General features: G+C 37.3%; 1 protein-coding gene across 1 annotated transcript in view; it reads right to left on the bottom strand.

Moving 5' to 3' along the window:
- Window positions 1–24,808, bottom strand: part of LOC115768107 (BTB/POZ domain-containing protein 7) — a 38,006-nt gene that overhangs the window by 10,241 nt on the left and 2,957 nt on the right. The window contains exon 2 of the mRNA XM_030712610.1: window positions 7,338–7,405. The gene's annotated coding sequence lies outside the window, so the exon portion shown is untranslated. The remainder of the gene's footprint in view (window positions 1–7,337; window positions 7,406–24,808) is intronic.

The following is a 24,808-nucleotide window of genomic DNA, read 5'->3' as shown; positions in this document are numbered from 1 at the left end:
GTCTAAGGTGGCTATGATTGGTGGAAAGAGATCTGGATCATACGTTAGACGTCCAAGGAACACAGAATACAAACCCAGTACACCACTAAACCCATTAAGCATGGAGGGTGTGGTGTAATGGTATGGGCCTGCTTTTCCTACTATGGAGTAGGTCCAATTCATTGGAGAAAACCATCATGGATCAGTACGTGTGTGTGAAGATCATGGAGACAGTTATGTTACCCTTTGTAGAATACGAAGGACACTAAACTTAATATTAAATGATGAATATATATTTAGTATTAATAGTTAAAAATTATTAACCAATGAATTCCTCACTTATTAGCCATTTTTTTATATTTTAAATTGACTTTTGAAAACTGGTGCTATTATTTTTTTCGCCTAATTTTATCAATTTCAGCAAAGTTTCTTAAATATCTGAAGAACGTTAAGCAATAGGATGATTTTCTTTTTATTCCCATGTTTGTAAGTCTTCCCTTTCTAAAAATGTGCTTCAAATTTCCTTACTGTTACCTGCGCCGAAGGACAGAGTTGAAAGTCCCTAGTCAACTGGAATCCACTCGCCCCATCAGGCTTTGACAAGATTCTGGAAAGGTTCGGCATCTTTAGAAGAATCCTGGATACGCCGGAGATAAAACGCTTAGTTCCGAAGTTCTAGTTTGGGTTTCGACTCAAGCACGGTAACCCAGAGCAACTCCATCGGGTCACAAATTTTATTTTTGACGGCTTCCGACCCAAACTTCACAACATCCTCACGCACGATATGCCCACGACTAGCGAAATGGCCCCCGTCAGTTGCCATGACCTCTTGGTTGCCACGCTTGTTGATGACACGGCAATCCTTGCCAAGAACAGTTGCGTGTTTGAAGCAATGGGCATACTGCAGGAGTGTCTTACTCACTTCGAAAAATGGGCCTTAGGTGGAATACGTAGGGATCACACTCGACAGACGACTTACGGTCAAGAATCATGTCACCGTGGTATCCAACAACTTGAAAAGCAAAATCAGGCATCTGAGCTGGCTGTTAAGCCCAAAAAAACTCTTGCTCCGAAACAAATTCCTTATTAATAAGGCACTCCTTGCCCCTCTGTGGCGATATGGGCTCCAGCTTTACGGAATAGCCGCAAAGACGCACCTAAACCAACTTCACATCTTCCAGGCCAAGACCTTGGGAAAAATCTCTTTAATCGAATGAAAAAGACCTATCCTACAGACCTAGCCAACCACACCAGCACGAAAGCAAAGGAATGGTTCAGGGCAAACTCTGGGAACGTTTTGGAGTGGCCTGCTGAGTCGCCTGACCTGAATCCCATCGAAAATTCCCTTAAAACGATGCTAGGACTCAGTTGATTCCATGCCAAGACACTGTGCAACTATTATTGCTAATAAAGGACACTAAACTTAATATTAAATGATGAATATATATTTAGTATTAATAGTTAAAAATTATTAACCAATGAATTCCTCACTTATTAGCCATTTTTTTATATTTTAAATTGACTTTTGAAAACTGGTGCTATTATTTTTTTCGCCTAATTTTATCAATTTCAGCAAAGTTTCTTAAATATCTGAAGAACGTTAAGCAATAGGATGATTTTCTTTTTATTCCCATGTTTGTAAGTCTTCCCTTTCTAAAAATGTGCTTCAAATTTCCTTACTGTTAAAAATTGGGGTGTGGCAACTATTCAAAAATTGCTTGTGGTAGTGGTGCTATTATTTTTTTCTCAACTGTGTGTCATCCTTCTTTAGAGGATGCAATATTCAATTGCAATCCTCTTATTTCTAATTCATCATATATATGACTCGGTTTATATAATATTCATGTTTTGAACCTGAACTCCCTTTTAGATGTTTGTATTCCCCATTCAAAACTGCTTCCTCAAAACCACCTTGGTTTACTTTTAAACTATCAAACCAAAAAAATATTAAGTTTATTAAAAAGTTGAATAAAAAAAGTCTAGTTTGAGTATTCAATTTTCAATTCAATCTTCAATTTTCAGAATTCTCACTGTTATGAGAATTGTCTGACTCGCTGCAAAAGGCAGTTTGCCCAAAATCTGAGACAGTTTTATAAATTTTTTTCCTATCAACTTTCTCCGCAGTCTGTCCAAATAATAATTCTCACCCTTATATTTCTTCCTCTAGCTCCATACTTGCTCATATTACTTCATTTCCCTCTCCTTTCTGCTATAAATTCTTTAAAATCTTCTTACTCTCCTCGCCGTGATAATATTCCTAGTTGTCTACTCAAAGAGTGTAATTCTTCCTTTCTTCGTCTATTGCTAAAGCCTTTTAAACTATCTCTTGAATCGTCTGCCTTTTTATCTCTTTGGAATGAATCTTATATCATTCCTCTCCACAAGAAAGGTGGAAAGTCTCATATAAATAAATATAGGGACATTGCAAAACTGCCCGCTATCCTTAAATTGTTTGAAAAAATAATCAGTTCGATTTTGCAGCATTTCTGCAAATCAGTTGTCTCCCCTGCTCAACATGGATTTGTTAAGAATAGGTCAAATTTACTCTTTTCATAAATGATCTTCCCTAAGTTATATCACATGCCCGTGTACTTATGTATGCGAACGATGTGAAACTTATTCTTTCATACATCATGAGTTGAACACTATGCAACTTTAGTGCTCGGCCAATCAATTGCATCTTAATTGTTCAAAGTGTATGTTTATTACCTTTCATCTTACTAAAGCTATCTTGTCAAGTATACAATCGACAATACTCCATTGCAAAGTATACTAAAAGTAAAGGTTATTTTCAATCTTCATATAGGTATCATCGTTAATGAGACCAAAGGTGTACTTGGATTAATTAAACGTTGGTCTAAAGAGTTTAACGGATCTTTTATAACCAAACTCCTATACAAGTCTCTTGTTCCTGTATAACAATAGCCAGGATCGTATTGAATTAGTTCAGAAGCAATTTCAGCGTTTTGCCCTACGTGGTTGAAATTGAGACCCCATTCTTCGGTTGCCATCCTACTCCAACAGACTTTTTTTTATTAATCTTCCGTCCTTAACCAACGATGGGACAATCCTCGGTGTTGTCTTCCTAAATAAGTTTACTGTGGCCGACATAGATTCATTTTTTCTGTTCGTCCTCAATACTCTGTTCCGTCTAGACTTACCAAGAATTATCGCCTCTTATTTTTACCTGCGTGTACAACAGATTACGCAATGCACAATTATTTTCGTGTACTATGTAAAAATTACAATAGTTTGGTGTTGTTTTCCCCACCGAACTTTCTCTCCCCTACAGGATACCGTTGCCTGCAGGATACCTTCGGGAACTCATTGACCATTCCCAATTAAGAGTAGGGGCTTGGAGCTTGGTCGGTTATTTCCCATCACTATCTATATATGCTATCTACTTAGCACTCTACATATCTAGTATAAATTTATGTACATTATCCAAAATACTTATGACATTTTCTTAAATAATTTAAATAATAAAATAATTTAGTAAATAAAATTGGGTATTCTTACTTCCCTATTAATTGATGGTATTAAGACAAGAACACAGACTGACGTCATCGATACTGAATGTTTTCGATTCAATTAATAACTTCTTGCTACTTTATGAACTATATTTTTTCGGTTCCCAAATCTTCTTTTATTAATTTCAGATTACCCGAGTTAGAGAACCCAAAAAGTTCTTTCAGAAAGTTAGTTTTTAACGCAGCATCTCATCCGACAGCTGATGGCTCGAATCACATGTATGGTGTTTTTCGTATAAATGTCACCTATCGGCTTGTGTCCACAGAAAAGACGTAGGTGTAGAACATACGTAGGGAAATAACATTTCCCACTTAGCTGTGTAGCCAGCGGCACAAAGGACTCCTGTTCAAAATAAAAACTTTGCTTCCCCTCTCTCTTTTTCATATAATCCACAGCTTCCTCAAAAACAGAAAGTTTGTAGTGGTAGTCGACGGCACGTTCTCTGCAGTCAAGGAAATCCAAGCTAAAGTCCCCCAGGGCAGTGTCCTTGCTCCGTGGCTCTACACTGTTTATACAGCCGACATGCCGACGGTGGACCCGACGACACTGGAGCATCCCGATAGCTTCAACCTCGCCACGTTCGCCGACGATACAGCAATCCTCTCAAAAGCCAGCTGTGTTTACCAAGCCACTGACCAACTACAAGAATACCTGCACGAGTTTGAGACGTGGGCGGGCATCAAAGTGGCGAATTGCCAAGCAACCAGGCAAAAATCGATATTCTGCATATTCGCGATCCGGAGAGATACCTCGCCAGGAGTATTCCTCCAAAGCGAACTTCTTGATCATAAAGACGGCCATCGCTACCTGGGAGTCTATCTTGATCGCAGGCTCACTTGGAGCAAACACATCGCAACAACATGCCACAGCGTACGTCAAAAACTAAAAAGTATGGCTTGGCTCCTTAAGGCAAGCAGCAAGCTTTCTCTGAGCAATAAGGTGCTGCTTTATAAAACCCTCCTGGCCCCAGTTTGGCGCTATGCAAGCCAAATTTTCGGCACGACAGCAAAATCTCACTTGAGGAAAATAAGTGTCTTCCAAGCGAAGGTACTCAGACTGAGTGCTGGGGCTCCCTAATACATCCGCAACCGGGCCCTAGCAAGAGACCTAAAGGTCCCCTTGGTGGGCGACCTTCTACGTCAGCAGTCCACCAGCTACATGGCCCGTCTTTCTGCCCACCCCAATATATTGGCTAGAAGACTTTTCAGAAGAAAGCGACGGAGACTTCGCAGAATCCACCCCATCGACCTCCCAAACCGGGTAATCATTTGAAAAAAATAAATAAATAAATAAAAGAAAAAAAGTAAAAATAATCATACTAAAAATATAAGATAAATTGAATTATTATAAAACTTAATAGGTAATATTAAGTATGTTTATCCCATTATAGTCAAGCTAGGTTAAGATGCTCATGTATAGTATCAATAAATTAGCTAATAAAAAGAGAAAAAAAAGTGTAGCCAGCGCATTTAGAACAACATGGTATGGTGGCTTTTATCAAGATTTTCTAAATTAGTTATAAGGGCTACTACTGTAGCAACGCAGTAACAAGACGCTTTAGTCGGGAGCACCCGATTAGAAACACCTTTCAAGCTCGTTTGTATTACCACTAAAAAAAATAAATTGCAAAAAATAAACAGTTCCCTCAATAAGACTTGAACTCGTAACCTACCACAATGCTTGCCACCGTCGCTACTTAACAGCAATACCAACTATTGCTAGCTTACGGAAAAAAAACTAATTAATATAGCAGCACATACACACAGAACTGAATGCATTACAATCACAATTGAAATGCTCTTGATAGAATACAATAAAGACGCACATAACCAGAAGAACTTATGTGCTTTAGAATATTCGTATGTTCTCGAAAAAATATTTCATTAAATTGTGGCTTAAATTGGGGGATAGTTCAAATGGTTTTATATAATTTATAGCTATGATGTGTAAGCGGGGAGTGGCGATAGCTCTAAAATTAAGCAGTAAAAGGCTCTAGTCAGGAGCTTTCGACTAGAGGATACTCTGAACACTCTTCTACCAACAACAAATGCAGCTCGTGCTGCGCGCTCATTTGCTTTGTAAGTAATCAAAATCAATTAAAAATAAAAATTAGTTCCGCCGATAGGACTCGAACTTGCAACAGACCACACTACTTGCCGCCGCCTCTACTCTACTCAAAAGGCATACCACCAATTGACTCTTAGCGAGAAAAAAACGAACTTAAGAGCAACACATACACACAGCACAGAATACAATTGCCATTGATAGAAGACGCCCGTGAATATGTGTGTGTACATATGGAAATTCTTGCAATTTGCCAGCCAAACCACATTTTCTTAAATAGCTTCTGATTTTGTTAACCGATCTCTATGAAACAGAAGATCTTTTTGTACTATAGAATATTCGTGTATTCTCAAACAGACAATTGCATTTAAATTGTGGCTTTATTTTCGGGCAATACAAATTGGTTTATTAACTTGATTTATAGCTATGTGGTGGGGATAGCCATAAAGTGAAAGATACTATATATTTACTATTCTAGAAGCTACATGTCAATTTTGGTGACTCTAGTTTTTAAATTCTAGAGATTTGCTCAAAAAACACGATTTAGATATCGATTTTGATCGATTACTTGCAAACGGTCTATCGACTATAGAAAACAACTCGTACTGGGTTCCAAATTTCAAGTCCCCAGCTGCTATAGGTTTTGAGGCATGGAAAAAGTTTACGATTTTGCATTGTATTACACATGGTTTCTTTGTAGATGAAGACCATCGATGTTTTCGATTGTTTTTAAGCAAAACATGGATAGTATGGATAGTATATAGAAAATAATTGGAAGCCATTAGTTATATTAACAAGACACACATTTATTATTTCCAATACAATTCATGTATTCAGGTTTTCCGGCTCGTTTGGTTTTTCGAAATTTTGTCTTGAAACAATAAAAGCATCCGATTGTGAAGATTGCAATTTTTGAGATATTTTGTTTTCCAAGAAATGGACAAAATAAAAATTATTCCATTTTAAATTTATATGCCTTATTACACTGTCCATATTTCTTAGACATTTTTGAAAATATCACATTTTTTAAAAATGTGGAAAAAGGCCGCAAATACGTACGTTTTCCCATAAGCAAACACATTTTACACTTTACATAAACAGCTGATATAGCGGCGAAGGCAAGCGGATACTTTAAATTAATAGTAATTTTAATTATAATTTCAAATTTTAAAAATCCCACAGTTTTTAGCATTTAAAGATGGTCAAACCCCACAAACTAAACTAAGTCCCCTAAACCAAAGACAATATAAATACTAAGCTGAGTAACGCCATACAACAAAATGCTACATGCAGCTTGATTTTTGGAAATTGTTCTTAGTTCCTTAAAACTTTTATCCATTAATATTATCTAGTTGAACATTAAAAGCTGGTCGACCTAGTCATGTCCGTCTATCTGTATGCACATGCTACACAGAATATGGCGAGATGGATGTGCTATTAATTCTCACCAAGATGAAATATATACTACAGTTGGATCCATGTTGTACACATTTTTACATTTTAATTGCACATTTTAATTGGGTACAGAGTACGAAAATATTTAAACCAAAGTTTTTTATAGAATAATTTCAAATTTGGTTGATATCAATCTATCCATTTAGAACAGATTAACAAGTACATCAAACTAGTTATGATAAAAACAAACTGGAGTGTCAAGGCATCATTGAAAAAAAACATCCATTTTCGGCGATCATGCAAATTAGTTCGCATCAAAGTAATAAAACTTACAGACCAAGCTATCGTTAAATTATTTCTAAACTTACGTGGCCAACATTTTCCTACGTTCGTTGATGGAATCAAAATTCATTTTTCTAATGAGTTTCCCCAGTAACTGTAAGAAAAAACAAAAGCGCTCATATAATTTTTGCCATATAAATTTAAGCAACATATAATAACAAATATATATATATATATATATCATATATGATTTTTATATATGATTGGTGATCAACTTAATAAAAAATCCATCCCTCCTTGGTGGAAATGGGGGTCAAGGATGTGGTAGGTGACGTTTCGAGCTCAAATTAATATCCAAGGATCTATATCAAAGATGTGAATCTTTTGAGATGTGAATGTCACTTTTCGCAGAATTAAAACTTTTTCGGTACAAATACGATTCAAAGAATTGATGGGAGTAGTTTTAAGTTGTGTCCGATTTACTTCAAACTTATTTGGAAAATTCCACCCTCAACAGTTAATTAGCGGAAAACGGTTGTATGCAAAGTTGTTTGTTTACCATCCGATCGGCTAAAAAAAACATTTTCAAAGATCTTTGTAAAAATTCATTTAAGGGATGTTTCGCACTTCTCGGAAAATCCATCCCTCCTCGGTGGACATGGGGGTCAACGATTTGGTGGATGACGTGACGCGCTTAAATTCATTTTCAAAGATTTTTCATCAAAATTCATTTGGGACGTGTTTCACGTGGGAGCTAGAGGGGAGCTCCCTAGTTGGGAGCTCCCGACTAGAACCTCTTACTTCTTATAGATGCAAACTCGATCTGCGCAGGCACTAGGAGCACCTACATCTAAAATTTCAAGTCTCTAGCTCTTATAGGTTTTGAGATCCTTGCGTTCATACATACGGACAGACGGGCAGACGGACAGACGGACGGACGGACAGACAGACAGACGGACATGGCTAGATCGACTCGGCTATTGGTGTTGATCAAGAATACATATACTTTATGGGGTCAGAGAAGCTTCCTTCTGCCTGTTACATGCATTTGGATTTTGCACAAATACAATATACCCCTATACCCATTTTTATTGGGTTCAGGGTATAATGAAGTAAAGTCAAGTAAATAAATTACTACGCGAAATAATTGTATAACCGTCTGTATCAGAATACAACATGTAACTCTTACTAATTCCCAAGAAACCTTGACCAGGTTCCACAGACAAAAGTAGGCGACAAGTCGAAAATCGTATAACTGAAAACAAAAGTGGCAGTGAACTTTGGTCAGTTGGGACGAGAAATCTAGGGGTTTTCTATATATGGATGACTTGATAGTCATTGGCAGTTCCAAAATATAATATAAAGTCAATAGCACAACCTTATATATCCAGAGAAATGCTCGCTTTTTTAGAAGTGACTTTTCTAGATGACAAGGGTTTCGACAAAGGTATTTTATCAAAAGGCAAAAACTACGATGTGTTTGAGAAACACCCAAATCCAACGGATGTAGATAGAAGATGTGTTGCATTTTGGATTATACTCGCCCCATGTGTCAGTCAGTTTTAGAATATCTAACAAGTAAGGAGTTCCCGACTAGGGGAGCTCATTTGCTACGAGCTCATTTGCTTTATTTATTATTTATTAATGGTCGACAAAACGAGTGTCTACCTCATTATTCAATAGATTAAACAATAGATAATGAAATTATATGCTAAAAGCCTAGTTTAAGAACACAAATTTCTAAATAGCATTACCGACCGCTGGAGGTGTTTTATTTGCCAGTCCGACCAGCTGTGCCGCTTTTCACAGCTAATTTTGTCAGTGACGCTATTAGTGCCTACATCTGAGCAGAAGGGTGTAAGTAGGAAAAAAGTGTTCTTAAGTAAAAATTAAAAATAATCTTAATTTGCTATATTGATTAAGAAGATACAATAAATAGGAAAAAAGAAAGTAAGAAGATTGTTAATAAAGTAAAGAAATGTAAGCTAGATATAAAGAGTGTTAAGTAGATAGGACAAAGAGAAAAGCAATGGGAAATCAGTAATAGGGGAAAATTTACAGCCTGTCCGGCAAGCCTGCTCACAGCTGGGAATGGTCAGTGATTCCCCGAAGATATCCTGAAAGCAACGATTTTTTTAGGGGTAGAGAAAGTTCGGTAGAGAAAACGTGATGCAAACTATTATAATTTTTACATAGCACGCGCAAAGGATTGTGCATAGCGTAGTCTGTTATGCACGTAGATAGGAATAAAGGCCGATAATTTCTCTTGTCTAGCCGGTACAGAGAATTGAAGACGCCCTAGCAGAAAAGGACAATCTATGTCGCCAATAATCAACTTATGTAGAAGGAGAACACCGAGAATTGTCCTACGGTTGATTAACGACGGAAGGTTAAGAAGAAGCAGCCTGCTGGAGTAGGATGACAACCGAAGATTAGGGTCCCAATTTTAACCTAGTAAGGCAAAAAGCAGAAATTGCTTCAATACGATCCTGGCTATTGTCATACTGCGGAGACCAGATGCAAGAGCAGTACTCAAGGATACGGCGAACAAGAGTGATGTACAGAAATTTCGTTATAAAAGGATTGTTAAAATCTTTAGACCATCGTTTTATAAATCCAAGTACACATTTTGCCTCATTAACGATGGTATCTATGTGAAGATTGAAACAGAGTTTAGAATCAAAAAGCACGCCCAGATACTTAACTATTAGTATACGTTGCAGGGATATTGACGATTGTATAACTGACAAGATAAGGTGTAAAGTTTAAAAAGTAAGTAAGTAAAGTGTCATGATGCACAGAGTCAAACTCCTTACTGAAGTCAATGTCAAGGTAAACTCAAGCAGATTGGTCGTAATTGAATACATGTTGAACAGGGGAAACAACTGATTTGCAGAAATGCTGCAAATTCGAAGTTATTATTTTTTCAAATAATTTAGGAATAGCGGACAGTTTTGCAATGCCCCTGTAATTTTGTATATCAGACTTCCCACCTTACTTATGAAGATGAATGATATAAGATTCTTTCCAAGGAGATGGAAAGACAGAAGTTTCAAGGGATAGATTAAAAAGCTTTAGCAATGGATAAAGAAGGGAAGAACTACACTCCTTGAGTAGAATATCGATAATAGGAGAGAGAACTAGAACTAGCGGAAGAAATAATAAAAGGGTATGAATTAGTATTAGGACAGACTCAAGAGTAAGTTGATTGGGAAAAATTAGCAAAGAGGTTAGCAGAATCAGAGTCATTGCTAGCTTTATCCATCCCGAGAGAAAAAGAAGATGGCAAACATGAAGATTTACGCTTCAAGTTTACAAAATTATAAAACTGTCTCGGATTTTGGGCAAATTGCCTTTTACAGCGAGTTAGATAATTCTCATAGTATTAAGAATTAATAAGAAAGAAGTTCGCTTTGGCTATGGCTATGGCTGGGAGTAAGCCAGGGTGGTTTTGAAAAAGTAGTCGAAGGAATTGACTTAGGAATACACACATCTAAGAGGGAGTTTAGGGTGATATAAAAAAAATTAATGGCAGTATTCATATCAACCGAGTCATATAAGAAAGACCAATCGGTTGCATAAATAAACTGATTCAGCAAAGAATAATTTCGTTTGCGAAAGCAATGGCGGGGCTTATTGGCTGATGAGCACGAAATGAAAGGATTACAATTGAGCATTGCAATCTCTAAAACAGGATGATAGACATCCTCAGGAAGAGATAAAGGAGGGGATCTAGACACATTAGAAATAAGGTAGTCGTTAACAAATACAAGGTCAAGTGTTCTATTCAAATGATTAGAAATATAATTGATTTGAAACAACGAAAGATCAAGCATGCAGTCTATAAAATCGTGCTGTGCTGAGGGCACTAGATAATTTTCAGCAGTAAATAATGACCAAGAGATGTTCGGCAAATTAAAATCACCCAACATCATAAATTGGTCATTATCACGCGCGTGTGAAGAGACTTCTTTAATACAAGTAATATGTTTCATATAAACTTGAATATCAGAAGAAGGTGGGACATAAGAGCATGTTACATAGATATTCCGTGTAGGAAAAGACACATAACTGAGACAATCTCAGCGTCAGTAGGCGTACTAAAACAGAAAAGTTCTGAATGGAGAGTGGCTTTAACACCCCACCACCTCGAGTCGGCCGATCATTTCTATAAAAAATAAAGTTATTCGATAAAATCTCAAAATCAGATATGGTTGAGTTTAACCATTTTTCTGAAAATGCTATTATATCCGAATCGAAGAAAGTGCTGGCCATAAAAAGATTTTTAAGCTTTGAAAGGAGACCTCTATGATAATGAATAAAGATTTGGTCAGAAGATGAAGCTAGTTTTTTGGGGCAGAAATAGTACCCTGTATTGAAGGGACTGGAAGGGAGACAGGCTGGTTACGCTTTTTTGGCTTGAACTCGTGAACAATCATGTGTGGAGGCCAAAATTTGGGATCACAAATGATTGGGACATATCATGTGAAACATTTATTTTTAATGATATTATTTCACGAGGGGAAGAAGTAGAGGGCAATTGCAAAAGTTGAGGCTCCAACCGGCGATTGGTTGGGGACTCGAATTTATATTTGCCAAGCAACTCGAAACTCGAGTCAAAATTACTCGAGAGCTGCTTAGCCAAAGTTATCAATTTTAAGAACTTATTTCTCACTGAATTATACATTCTGGAGAAATCAATTTGCTTGATGATGCATTCTGGGCACGACCAACGCAAGCCACCGCAGCCCTTCTTGGCAATTGCAGCGATCTTGACGCAATCACGCCCAGTAAGACTCGCACATTTAGCATACATCATATTCTCACACAGCCAGCAATTAACAAATTGCGGCAGTGCAGAATCATCAGCCTGCTTGAACGTGCACGGTTTCTTACAGCACGACATATTTATTAAATGCGTATGCAATTTGCGAGAGCGCAGAGCAAAACGAAAACGGTGCACAAGATAGAGCAAGTAAACACTCAAAAAACAATTATTCGTACACAAACAAATTGTTTGGAGCGAAAAGCAATAGAAAAAATTTGCGAGAGCGCGATGCACAAGCAGAAAGTATGCAGCGAACACACGCACAAACAAGTGTATGCACAGGGGAGCACCAAAGCAAAAGAATCAAAACAGGCAATAACAACAAAACGGAACTGACGCCGCGTTTTATAAATGCAATAATAAACAGACTTAAGCTCCACAACAGATAACACTTTGCGCATTTTATAAAAGCTTTTTAAATAAAGCACCGAAAAATGAAAAATTTTGAAATAAAAAGCAGGATTAAAGCGCAAAAATATATACAAATTGGAGCACAAGTAAAACACGTCAATCACTTTCAACTGAGAACTCTCTATTTAGCAGTAATATATATTAAAAAAAACAAAACTAAAATATTTCTTCGGTCAATGTAGAACAATATGATAAAAGGACTCGAACCAAACGCACTATTTGCCACCGTCTTTACTCGTAAACCATGCCAACAATTTATTTTGGCTGCGAAGCATAACGAATTAGAATAGCAACATATAAACAAAGCTTAGAATACAAGACAATCGCGATAATAAAACTGTTGGTAGAATAATAATATAATATATAGAATAAAGACGCGCATAAATGTGTGTGTACATGTGTAAGGAAATTCTTGCAATGTGCGCTAGTTGCCCCAAGCACGTGGGCAGCCAAAACACGTTTCCTTTAATATCTTTGTTTTTTAACCGATTTTGAACAATAGATCTTACAGAATAAAATATTCGCATATGTTCAAAAAGGCAACATCATTAAAATTGTGGCATAAATTGTTGGGAAGTTCCAATTGGTTTGTTTATTTGATTTACAGCTATGTGTGTGTGTACTTGTATAGAGAAATTCTTGAAATGGGGGCTAGCTGCCCCAAGCACGTGGCCAGCCAAAATACGTTTTCTGTAATAACTTTTGTATTTCTTAACCGATCTTGAAGAAATTTTTAACAGTAAATCTATGGAATAAAATATTTGTATATTCTCAGAAATGCAATATCATTAAAATTGTGGCTTGAAGTTCCACTTGGTTTATTTATGTACCTTACTTATGATAGTAGGCTCGGTAGGGTCGGTGGCAATAGATATAAAATTAAGATACTTAATATCTATATACTAGTCTAAAAGCTACATGTGAAATTTGGTGTCTATCTCTTCTAATTTATGAGAGTACATTATACCCTTTTTATCCATTTTTAATAGGTGGCTCAGGGTATAAAAATATAATTTGGCCAACATTGCTATAATACTTATGTCTGCACTAGGAATTTTGCATTGCAACCGACTTAAGTACCCAAGCGTGTGAAGAAGTTCTTACACAATAACACAATGCTACGTATCTACCAGTAGAATGCGGCAATCTACTGATTAATTAAACATTTTCGCTCAGAAGAATACAAATTTCCAGTAGAATACCTTAATGATAGAGATAATATAGCAGATCCGTTTTCAAGAATTACCATCGCAACGAGTTATGAAAAATTACATGCGAAGTCTTAAAAGTTTCCACAAGACAACATGGCAGACAAAATAAATCCTACGCACGAAATAATAATGAAAATAAACAAAAAATGCTTCTATGCCCAACGTTTATCAAGTCATTAAACAAAATTTAAGAAGCTAGCAAAAATTAAGAGATTACTTTTGATAAAATATTACATAAATAAACGTAGGAAATGCCTAAAAGCTAGGAACTGTTTAGTAAAGTAACAGAACCTTAAAAGTATAATCTATCAGTTGACTAAACTAATTGCTACTTACGGCTTCAATATTTTATTAATTGCTACAATCACTAAGCATACACTAGTGTATTGTCATATTTCTGCATCAACAGAGCCCCAGAAGTGCTTACGTCCATTGTGTTATGCGCAACTAGAGTACGATTGCTACGATAGCCAAACGATCAGCGTCAAGCCGTATCGCGCTAAGTGCACATCGCCGCAGCATGATGACATATGTAATCATTTTAAATACGAAATGATCGCACACAAAAAGACACGGGCTGTGACGTAACATGCGCAACAGAAAGTTGCAATCTTCTTAAATTCATAGACTTCCCTTGGCTTGGCAGACACATGCATATGCAGTTTTGCACCAATATGTATGAAATGAGACACACATACAACAACTATTTGGCGGGTCGCGGCATTAATACTAATATTTATAGAAAAGGTATATAATGTTTCAAGAAAACAATTATTAATAATTGTACCCATGGTTGCCAACTAAATACGAAATTATATTTTTCATAGACATTGGATAAAAATGTATATATATGAAAGTTTGTGCTATTTGGTTACACCACTTATGAATAGTTAAAATGAAGTTGGAATATTGAGCATGGATTTCCTTACACGATATTATCATCTTTTTGAATTGCATTCCCAAAAACCAACCAGGAGATCAAGCCAGGAACAATATTTGGAAAGTCTATAGATTCAAAAAGTAACTAAATAATTCGTATCGTAAATACGAGACATTGCAGCTTAAAAATAGAAAGATGTACAATACGGCACGGGTTGAAAAGCCATTTTTCATTCCACCCAACAACAAATTTAGATAAAAATATACTACAGAAATTACACGCAATTCAAAACATGAGTGCTCTAGTCGGGAGTGCCCGACTAGGGGTTACCATAAACCTTCTACCAAAACCAAATACAGCTCTCGGTGTTTAAAGTTATTGCTTTGTACCTGAATAAAATCATGCCACATGACAGCCATAACATAAGCTTAGTCTCGATGAAACATAAGTGAACTAAAATCGCAATTGTAACTCTACTCGTGCAAACAGTCCTCGGTCATGCCTAGATCCTTGTGCACCGTGTATATTTTTGCACGGTTCTCTTTCCCTTCTTTGTTGCGTACTAGAAATATGATACCGGTCACCACAGCGTTTATTGCCAGATACAATCGCCATCACTGGTCTCGTTTTAATTCCTCAACTTCGTACTTGGCGCCGTTTATGTGGGCCTATGTTGTCAAATCCGTTCTTGATGCTCACCCTAACAGGTCTGTCGTTGATAACGGTGACACCCTCGTCTACTATGATATTTGACCCAGGTGGTTCGGATATGAGTAGCATTGAACTACGGATCCAGCATGTAGTTCTTGGGTGCATATGTTTTCTGGTATTTGTAAATTTACGCCGGATTGTGCGACTGAGAAAACAATTATCTTCTTACAACCATACTTAGCTTTAGATAATTTTTTAATTAGGTGAATTATGATATTATATGCTAAGCAGTACATTCATTAATTTAATTAAAGTACTACCTGTATTATTAGTATTACTTTTAAATGAAAGTCGTCAATTATTTTCGAATTTACTACAACGTGTTCGCTACCATTAGATTCTATAGCTGTCTCTATTTGTGTATTGTTTTCCTTAATCAGTTCAGCTTCAAGGGTGTGTAATCTGAGTGGGTGTTATCAATTTTGTATTCTGCACGATCGAATACAAAAAAAAAAAAAAAACCACAATAAATATTAATGAATATACCTATACCAATGAAAATGTAAGAATTTACATTGCACAATAAAATGAACTAGCAAAAGTCTTATTTTATGAGAATATAAAAACATATATAAAAATCTTGTACGAGCCGGTTTTCTTCACGTAAGGTAACCTTTTGAACCACCTTCCCTTTTATAAGAACAGTTGTCTCAAAATAGCTTATATTTATTATTCAATGCATCTTCTACACCTTTTCCCCTAGCTCTAATACGCTATTCTGTCTGGACGGATCCGCTGTCTTTTTATCTCCCTCTCATTACAGGAAACTGCTTTGGCTTACTCTCATCCCTATGAGTTGTGCGATAGAAAGGCATGTCTGTTTTTTATCTTGCTCCCAATACAGGAAACTGCTTTGGCTCACTCTCAGTGCTCTTTAATTATGTTTAGATACCGTTAATATGTTTGTGTGTATATGAATCCGACAAGCAAAAATGCCCACAAATTTAATTTTTTCAAATGTCGGAGGCATTTCTTCCCTTTTGAAGGGACGAGTAATATGAAATAATGAAAGGGTTTGCCACGTCGATGCGAAATTCTTTGCATTTTAGATCAATATCGTTGTAATGTTGGCCAAAGCGTTGCATGTGTGCATTTACAATTTTTTGGACTTGCTATGTACGCATACTTGCATATTTTATATATGAATAGAAACAGTTATGCGTTTGTGTGCGTGTTGGTTGCCTGGCTGTCCAATGCAAATTTGACTGGATTTGAAGTTTTTGGGATTTCTGAAATTCGACCCACACACACTCACACAAATGTGTGTGAGTAAGCTGATCATGGGTGCATGGATGAGAGTAAGTCAAAGCAATTTCCTGAAGTGGGAGCGAGATACAAAACAGCGATGCTTTTCTACTACACAAATCATATGAATTAGAGTTGTGTCGTTTAGTTCAGACCAAGTTCGATTGACCGTTCCATTAAAATGAACTAAAGAACTTATTCAGTGATTCGTGAACTAAATCGGTCATTTAGTTCACTCGTTCAGCTATTCAGTCGGTCATGAAAGATGTATTCTGCACTCGTTCAGTCGGTCATGAACGATACATTCTTTATACTCGTTTAGTCGGTCATGAACGATACATTCTTGATACTCGTTCACTCGGTCATGAACATTATATGCAACGCAGCAGTTCAGCCGATCCTGAACGATACATTCTTCTAAGATGTTTAGTTCTTAATAAACATAAAAGATATCGGGATTTTAATTTCACTTTTAATTTGACTGCTTAACTGAACTAAGCGATTAGTTCATGACCGACTGAATAGTTGAGCAGAATTCATCGTTCATGACCGACTGAATAGTTGAACGAGTGAACTAAATGACCGATTTAGCTCATGGCCAGAAAATGAACGAGTGAACTTATTCAGAAAATTGAACTAGAAATCCCCACTCTAATCAAAATAAATTAAAAAACTGGGAAAATTCCCAAATGTCTGGAAGCTACCCAGTCAGATAGCCGTTGTACCTGAATGAGCTGGAGTCGCCAGCTTGACCATCGTCGATCCTGCCGCCAGATGCCATTAGAATGGTTGCGTAAGAGACGGAGCACTAAGGCCTTTTTCCATTGTGTGGGATGTCGCAGCCTGAATTTCTTGTTGGCGACCCTCTGACAACGAATTGTACGAAGTCATCTGAATGGTTCGGTAATATAACGGGATCTTTGTTTTAGCTACCTTTCAGCCAATTGCAATTGGATGAGTTGCCGGGTCCTGCCAATAGTCCTTATCCTAGGCCCTCGCTGTGGTACAGATACGGTTATTAGCTGCCATCATAAACAGTGTAGCAAGTGTATACATGGTGTTGTACACTGCTCCGTGAACCGCACTGGTGGCCATGAGCTGATTTTGCGTGGCAACCTGCTGCGCATTAATGTTTGATGCAGCGACCGTAGTTGTCTCAGGAATGAGAACTCCTGGTCTTGTAGTGGCAGCGAAAGTTGCACGCAGCTGCATAGGAAACGGGCTGTTCCGACTGCCCTGCCAGTAGTTGTTGGGCTGCACCACACTTTGAATGTCAAAGACAAGGTTGTCTCTAACGGTGAGTGGTCATTGGGCCAGACGCGACTGTCTAGGCTTCGGCTTTTTCCTCAGTGGGCTTGCACCACAAGGAAGCCCCAGTTCTTTCGGTGTGTTTCCTCACTGGTAAGTTTGGTGCGGGCTGCCTTTTAATGTTCCACGTTAATCGCCATAACTTTTGCATACTACATGATTGCATCGATAGATTCCAGAAGCTCGTCAAGTCTTCTTGACTTGGCCTGCTTGATTTCCCTGCTGATGCTGTTGGCTAACCTGTTGTGTGCTTGCCTAGCAGCCGTTGTGGTACACCTGTATGTGGCGTTTAATCAGCCGTTCATTTGTTGAATGCGCCTGTTAATTCTGTAGTTATACCTTGGTTGTCCTCGGTTAGGCTGATGAGTTAAATTTGTTGCAAATTTCGCTGCAGAATGGATAATATTTTCCAGTATATCTACCGCCTCTTCAATATCATGGCCACAGTGAAGCCACTACTGAATCTTGGGTATGCTCGCATTTGCAGGAATAAGATGGCACTTGGATTCACCTTCTGCTGGCTTACTCAGTAGTTCAATCTGCAGCGGAAAATGATGATCCTAGGTCGTTGGAGGTGCTAATTTTTAGCAGACTATACTGCACACCTTTGTATACTACAAATTCAATGGCTGTCGGGGACTGGCGCGCATTATTTGGGAAGCGCGTTGACGAGCCAGTTGCCAGAATGTTAAGATTCTGCTGCTGCACACTTTCAAGGAGTAGATCGCCCCTACAGTTTGAGCTGCTGTTGCCCCACCAATAACTCCTGGCATTCCAGCCACCAAAAGCAATAAATTTGGCACCAAGCTGCCTAAATACATGGTAAAAGTCTTGAACCAACCACTGTTCCCGCGGGGGGCAGTAAATTGCCGCAACATTAATGACTGAGCCATTTAGCAATGTAATTGCAATTGGTGCACACTGAATTTACTCCAAGGTTGTTGGCATGAACGCAATATGCTGGATTGTGCGCTTTATTAGGATGGCTGCATCTCCACTTCCGACTGTTTAATGGGTGGTTTGCCAGATAAGTAAAGTATCCCCTAATATCAATAGTAGCTTTCAGCTATTAACATTACGTCAATTTCGTTTTGCAGCATAAATAACTCCATCTCTTCCAGTTTATTATGTAGTCCAGCTGCGTTCCAGGCTAAAATTTTAAAGCCGTTGGTGTTAATTCTGCATATATATTATGCCCATTTCTCTCTGAGGAGGAAGTGGTGAAGTTGGCGTCGTAACTAGACATTTTGGTTACAATTGACGCGCTCCATGGTAGACATCAGAGTGCTAACGGTAGCAGGCCAGTTTTGAGGGCGGCTGCATAGCTGCTTGTAGCGTGAGGCATTGGCTGTTGGTGTTGCATCTGCTGACGAAATGGGTTGCACTGCTGCTCAGAGGGCCGCTGTGGTTGTTGCTGCTGTGCCTGCTGGCGCTGGACAACTGGAGGCCATAGCGGTTGCTGCTTTGGACGCCCCTGCTGCCTGCCGGAGCTAACTGGAATGGTGGGTTCTTCAAGCTGAGATAGCAATCTATTGGCTCTCTGTAGACCGGCAGGCTCCCTCTTTTTAGCGGTATTCTTGAAGAAAATGCAGCCCCTGTAACTGGCTGCATGTGGGCCCTTACAATTAGCACATTTCGCTACTGCACTAGGCGCCTTATCACAGGACGTTGATGGATGCTCTTGTCCGCACTTTACGCATCTAAATATGGGGCGACAATAGTTCTTTGTGGGCCCAATCTGCTGGCAACGGTGACACTGCACAACATCCGTACTTCTTATTGGCTTTTCGACCTTAACTCGCTGGCCTCCCAAGACTGTTAAGCCGGAAATCACATCGGTGTTCTTTTAAGGCTCAAGCTCAACTTGAAAGAGATCAAGAGGCTCGCCAGTGAACTTTTTGATAACATTAAAAAAATCGGACGTTATGTCCCTTGTCGCTAAGCTTCTGCTTGATCCAATCATTAGGAGTAGCCCGATGAAGGTGTCTAATTACAACCCTGAAGCTACACTCACTGCTCAGCTGGTAAGTATGAGATTCACACCACATTCTTCAAAGAATCTTACCAGAGCGCGGTATGAGCTAATATCAATGCACTGCATACGAAGTCCGCGATCCGAAGTCGGTTTGGATTGGTAGTTACCCTCTCCAAACAAGTCATCAATGTCCTTTAGAAATGGGACAATATTGCCATTTAGTCCAGGCACATAGAGCGGCTCAGGCCTGATATTAATATTACTGGCACCGTCTTGAACATTTGGGCCAGCGTTAGAGTTATTGGTAGGCATTTGTGGGGCTATTTGATGAGGCTCCTCATTCCTGGCCTTCATATTGTTAGTAGCGATATCTGCAGCTTCTGCTTCAGCATTTGGATTCATAATTGGCTAAAGGGTGGCGTCAATTGCTTCGACGTTCGTTGTCAATTGTTCGTCTTCCAAAGACACAGCTTCGATGTCATTTTTATCTTCAGTGGCTATCTTCTTTCGCGTCCTAGGGCTTTCCAGTGACACGACGTTTTCGCTGCAGTTTTTGACAAGTCTCCTGTTGTTGTGCTTTTACTTAAACAATTCAAAACTTACATTGCTTTACATGTCTGCGCTCTTTGACGTGGAGGTTGAAACTATTTGGGAGTTCAATAGATGTCTTATATAGAGTGCAGTTTCGGTGTCCGTTTTGTAGTTTAGTCGCTGCGTTTATAATGTGTAACATTTCTAATGTATGTCTTGTTGTGGTGTTGTTCTTGTTGTAGAATTGTTATCGCATGAAATTTGGTGTGTGTTTGCTTTTCATACAGTGGGTCATTAGAGCTGTTTTTTGTATATTATACTGATGTCTTAATTTTAAGACCAACTTGTTTTGAGTTATTCCATAGCAGAGGGTATTATAACTTTTTCCGACCCCATAAAGCATATATATTCTTAATGAGTATCAACAGCCGAGTCGATATAGCCATGTCCGTCTGTCTATTTCTATGCGAACTAGTCTCTCAGCTTTAAAGCTATCTTCATAAAGTGCTTCTTCATATTGCACGCAGAACATATGTCGGAACCAGCTGGCTCGGAACGATAGCTATATAGCTAACATAGGAACGACCGGTCCAAAGTAGGTTCTTATATGCAAAACTTTTTTTTTTATCAAGATATCTTAACCAAACTCGGCATTTATTAGTCTTACTACGCTCCTTATATATTTCCATAATGCTATCAACATCGGACTACTATATCATATAGCTGCCATAGGAATAATCTGTCGAAAATTAAATCGTTGTATGGGAAAACTTTTTTGTTTTTCAAGATATCTTAACCAAACTCATCATTACCTATTTTCCATGTGCGTTATGAAAAAGTTGGGTCTGTAAGGGCATTAAATCGGCGTGCCGAAGATAGCCCTTCTTTCTCGTTTTTAGTTTAGATGTACACGTTATGGCAAAAATTGTTATCTCCGCAACACGGTATTTTGTAAATGACGTTACTTTTGTCTCTCCTTGGTATTTCGCCTTTGTGTTAAAGAATTTGAATTACGTATTTGTAGGCTTGTTGGATTATTCTAATTCTTTTTTGTTGTACCATACAGATTTCGTGAGGCGTTCCGATAATTGTGTTATGTAAGAGATTTGTATATTTTAGTAGACTCTGTTGGCTTTTGTGTTCTGATTTGTCTTTTGAATAATTTTCTAATTAGATTATGTGGGAAGTCATTTATGGTAAAGTTTTTTTAATTTCATGTTCAATTTTTTGTAGAATATTCTGTCCGATATGTTTTTTATTCTTCTAATATAGTTTACTCCTGTATTTATTATCATACTTTTTGGGTGGTAAAAGTTAAAGTTCATTTTTCGGCCAAAGGCTATAACACTTATTTTTGAGTGAGTTGTCCACTCTGCTTACTAACTTACTAAAATGATAAAAACAAACATAGAACAACTTATGACCATAGATTCTCCAAAGTGTTTTTGAAGAGCGAGAGGAACATACAAAACAAAAGAACAACACAGAAGAAAAGGCATTAAAACGAAACAACAAACTACGAAATTAACGAAACCTTGATTTAGCAGACAACAACACTCAAAGAGAATGGTTTATAGACAAAACGAAAGCAGCATTCCCGCCAAACTTAGAAAAGTTACTTGTGAATGGGCCGAAATTCACACTCCCGATTAATAAGAAAGAATGCCATCTCTTAAAATATGTTGCGGACGGGGAAGAGTTGGTACAGACGACAAAAAAAAATAAATACAAGAGACGGCACGCACTATATTATCTTTATTAGTTAAAGAATACAAAACTAGGAATAACCAAAGCACTAGGGATCGAGCAATACTGGACACAGTGGAACAGACACGTAAATTCTTACGAGAAAATAACAATGCCAAAGTATTATCTTCTGACAAGGGTAACAAAACAGTACCAATGAATGTCGCCGATTACAAAAATAAAATGAAAAATATTTTAGAGGACTTATGGGGGTATAGAATACTACGACAGGATCCGACATCAATATTACAGGCAAATAACAATAACCTCGTGAGACAATTATTTAAGATCGGTCTTATTTCCTCCCAGGAGATATGGACTACCCAAAATTCACAAGGAAGGACGCCTCTGAAACCAATATGCTCCTCTTTCGGTTCCCCATCATATGGATTATGCAAATATATTATAAAAATATTAAAAACAAATATTTATATTATGGCTTTATTTTGAATATTAAATCATAACACGCACAATATTATTAAATTTAATTATTGGCAATGACACAAAATTATTTTATTATTCTTTCTTTTTTTTTATTTTCTGACGGGATTTTTAAAATAATAATAGTTAAGATTTTCACTTACATGTTTTCCTGCCTTAATATTAACGCCTTAGTGGATCGTTTTGAATTCTTTCTTACCAAAAAATTGGACGCTTTGTACTTTGTCGCCGCTGCCCAAAGCCGTCGGCTTGGTGATAATGGAATTCGCATTTTTAAGCCTGTGTTTTTGGCTCGTAGATGCGAGACTCGTCGATTTTTTTTATTTTTATGTTTTTGTTCCTATCATGCGCAACATTACTCACGTATTGTTTTATGTTTTACGCACAAATTCTTTTCGTACTTGTTTTTTATATTTTAAATTGCACAGTATTCACAAACTAATTTCTTTGTAAATGGCATTTTTATAGTTGGCCAGTTATAGCCAGACTCTTTGCAAATATTTAAGAAATTGTTTATTATATGTAAGTTGATTGATGGCAGTAGTTTGACTTGACAAATAATAATGCGATGTTTATTTAATGAGTTCACTTTTTAATCCGACTTCAAAACTATGTTAAGTAATTTTCTCTCAATCTTTCAGCTCCTGGTAGCGTATTAAGAACACATCTTCAGAGACAAAATATCGAAACTTGTTGGTAATTGCAGTACACATCTGATTCGTGAATGAATAATTCTATACAACGGAATATTACATGATATTTTTATATAACAATATTTATATACAACTAATTTAAGCACCAACCGCACCCGATTTGCGTTTTGCTAAAGGATATACAATTCAAATACTAACGAAAACAAGTTAATTTTATTACACATGGCAGGCCCAACCTATTTTAAAATGTTTATTCATTATAAAAATCATAAAGTTAATTGCCTTGTGTTTACACCATACAACACGTGGAGTTTAAATTTGATAGTGGGGCTATTTAAATCCTAAAAGACATGCATTTGATTTAAAACTCACTCTTATAGGTTCCTCGACCGACGCATACATGCGGGCAGACGGATATGTTTAGGTGGACTAGGGCTAAGTTCCTGCCTTCTGCCTGTTAAATACAATTGTACAAAAGTAGTATATTCTTATTACCTATTTACAATGAGTTCAGGGTATAAATAGACATAATTCTGCTCTTACTCAGCTTTTTTTACATGACTGTGATAAATATGGTTTGATTTTTATTAATATATAAGTTAACTCAGCGGTTGTTGATTCGTTGCAACATGGCCAAAATTGCTGACCACGTATCTGCAACATTTCCGCAGCTGAAGCTAAGAGTTCTTTGGAACTCAGCGATCAGGCTACCCGGTGAAATTACATTGCCACCGTTGCCATTGTTAGGTTTCATAGATTTGATTTAAGTTTCAGTTCTAAAATCAGTCTTGAATAAAACAGACACGTTCTCCCGCAAATAAGATTTCTTAATTCAACATTATTGGAACCAACTGGGACGTTCCCAAGATTTTTTTTATTTGAACATAAAGGGAAATAAATGATATATTTTGTTGTTTGTTTGATGAAATAGATATTTTTGGTAAATTTGGACCCCTTATAACGCAATGGACTTCTAAAAATAGTTGTTAAAAGGATTTTTTTTTTCAAAAAAAAAAAAAAATTTTCTGTGGATGGGTGATTATATTTCCCATATATTACCCATTTCAAATAACTAAAATCAGTGCAAATTTAATGGATATACACCCAATTCTGTTTTTACACGGTCTTTTTTTAACACGGTTTTGATTAAACACGGTTTTTTTTTGGAACCAATCTACATTGTAAAAACAGAATTAGGTGTACTTACGACAATAATTTACTTGAATGGTGTGCGGTATGATAAGGATGTTTAAGAAGAATATAAAAAAAAAAAAATAAATCGAACTCAACACAAAAACTCATAATCGAACTTTTGTAAACTCACGTTCGCGCATACAAACAGTTCGAGTGCGTTTCTTCGTTAGACAGTCACGCAGGGGTAATAGCCACATAAGTACTGATGGCTAATGGAATCTTTATTCTTTGGATTGGCGCGTGCTCATACAAACAGGGTGATCTTTTGATAGTGCTACTAACACTTATTTCAGTAAAACATTTTATTTTTTGTTTTGAGAATCAGCATGGCCGAGTCCAATGAGTTCTTAAAGGCAAACTCAGATTCAGTCCAGTGCCACCTAAATGCATTAAATGACTTATGCTCCGGAACCAGTTGCCAAT

The sequence above is a fragment of the Drosophila novamexicana genome, unplaced genomic scaffold (genome assembly GCF_003285875.2).
Source record: "Drosophila novamexicana strain 15010-1031.04,08,12 unplaced genomic scaffold, DnovRS2.1 tig00001636-arrow-arrow-pilon, whole genome shotgun sequence".
In the NCBI taxonomy this organism is placed as follows: domain Eukaryota; kingdom Metazoa; phylum Arthropoda; class Insecta; order Diptera; family Drosophilidae; genus Drosophila; species Drosophila novamexicana.
This window is presented reverse-complemented; position numbering and strand designations above follow the sequence as displayed.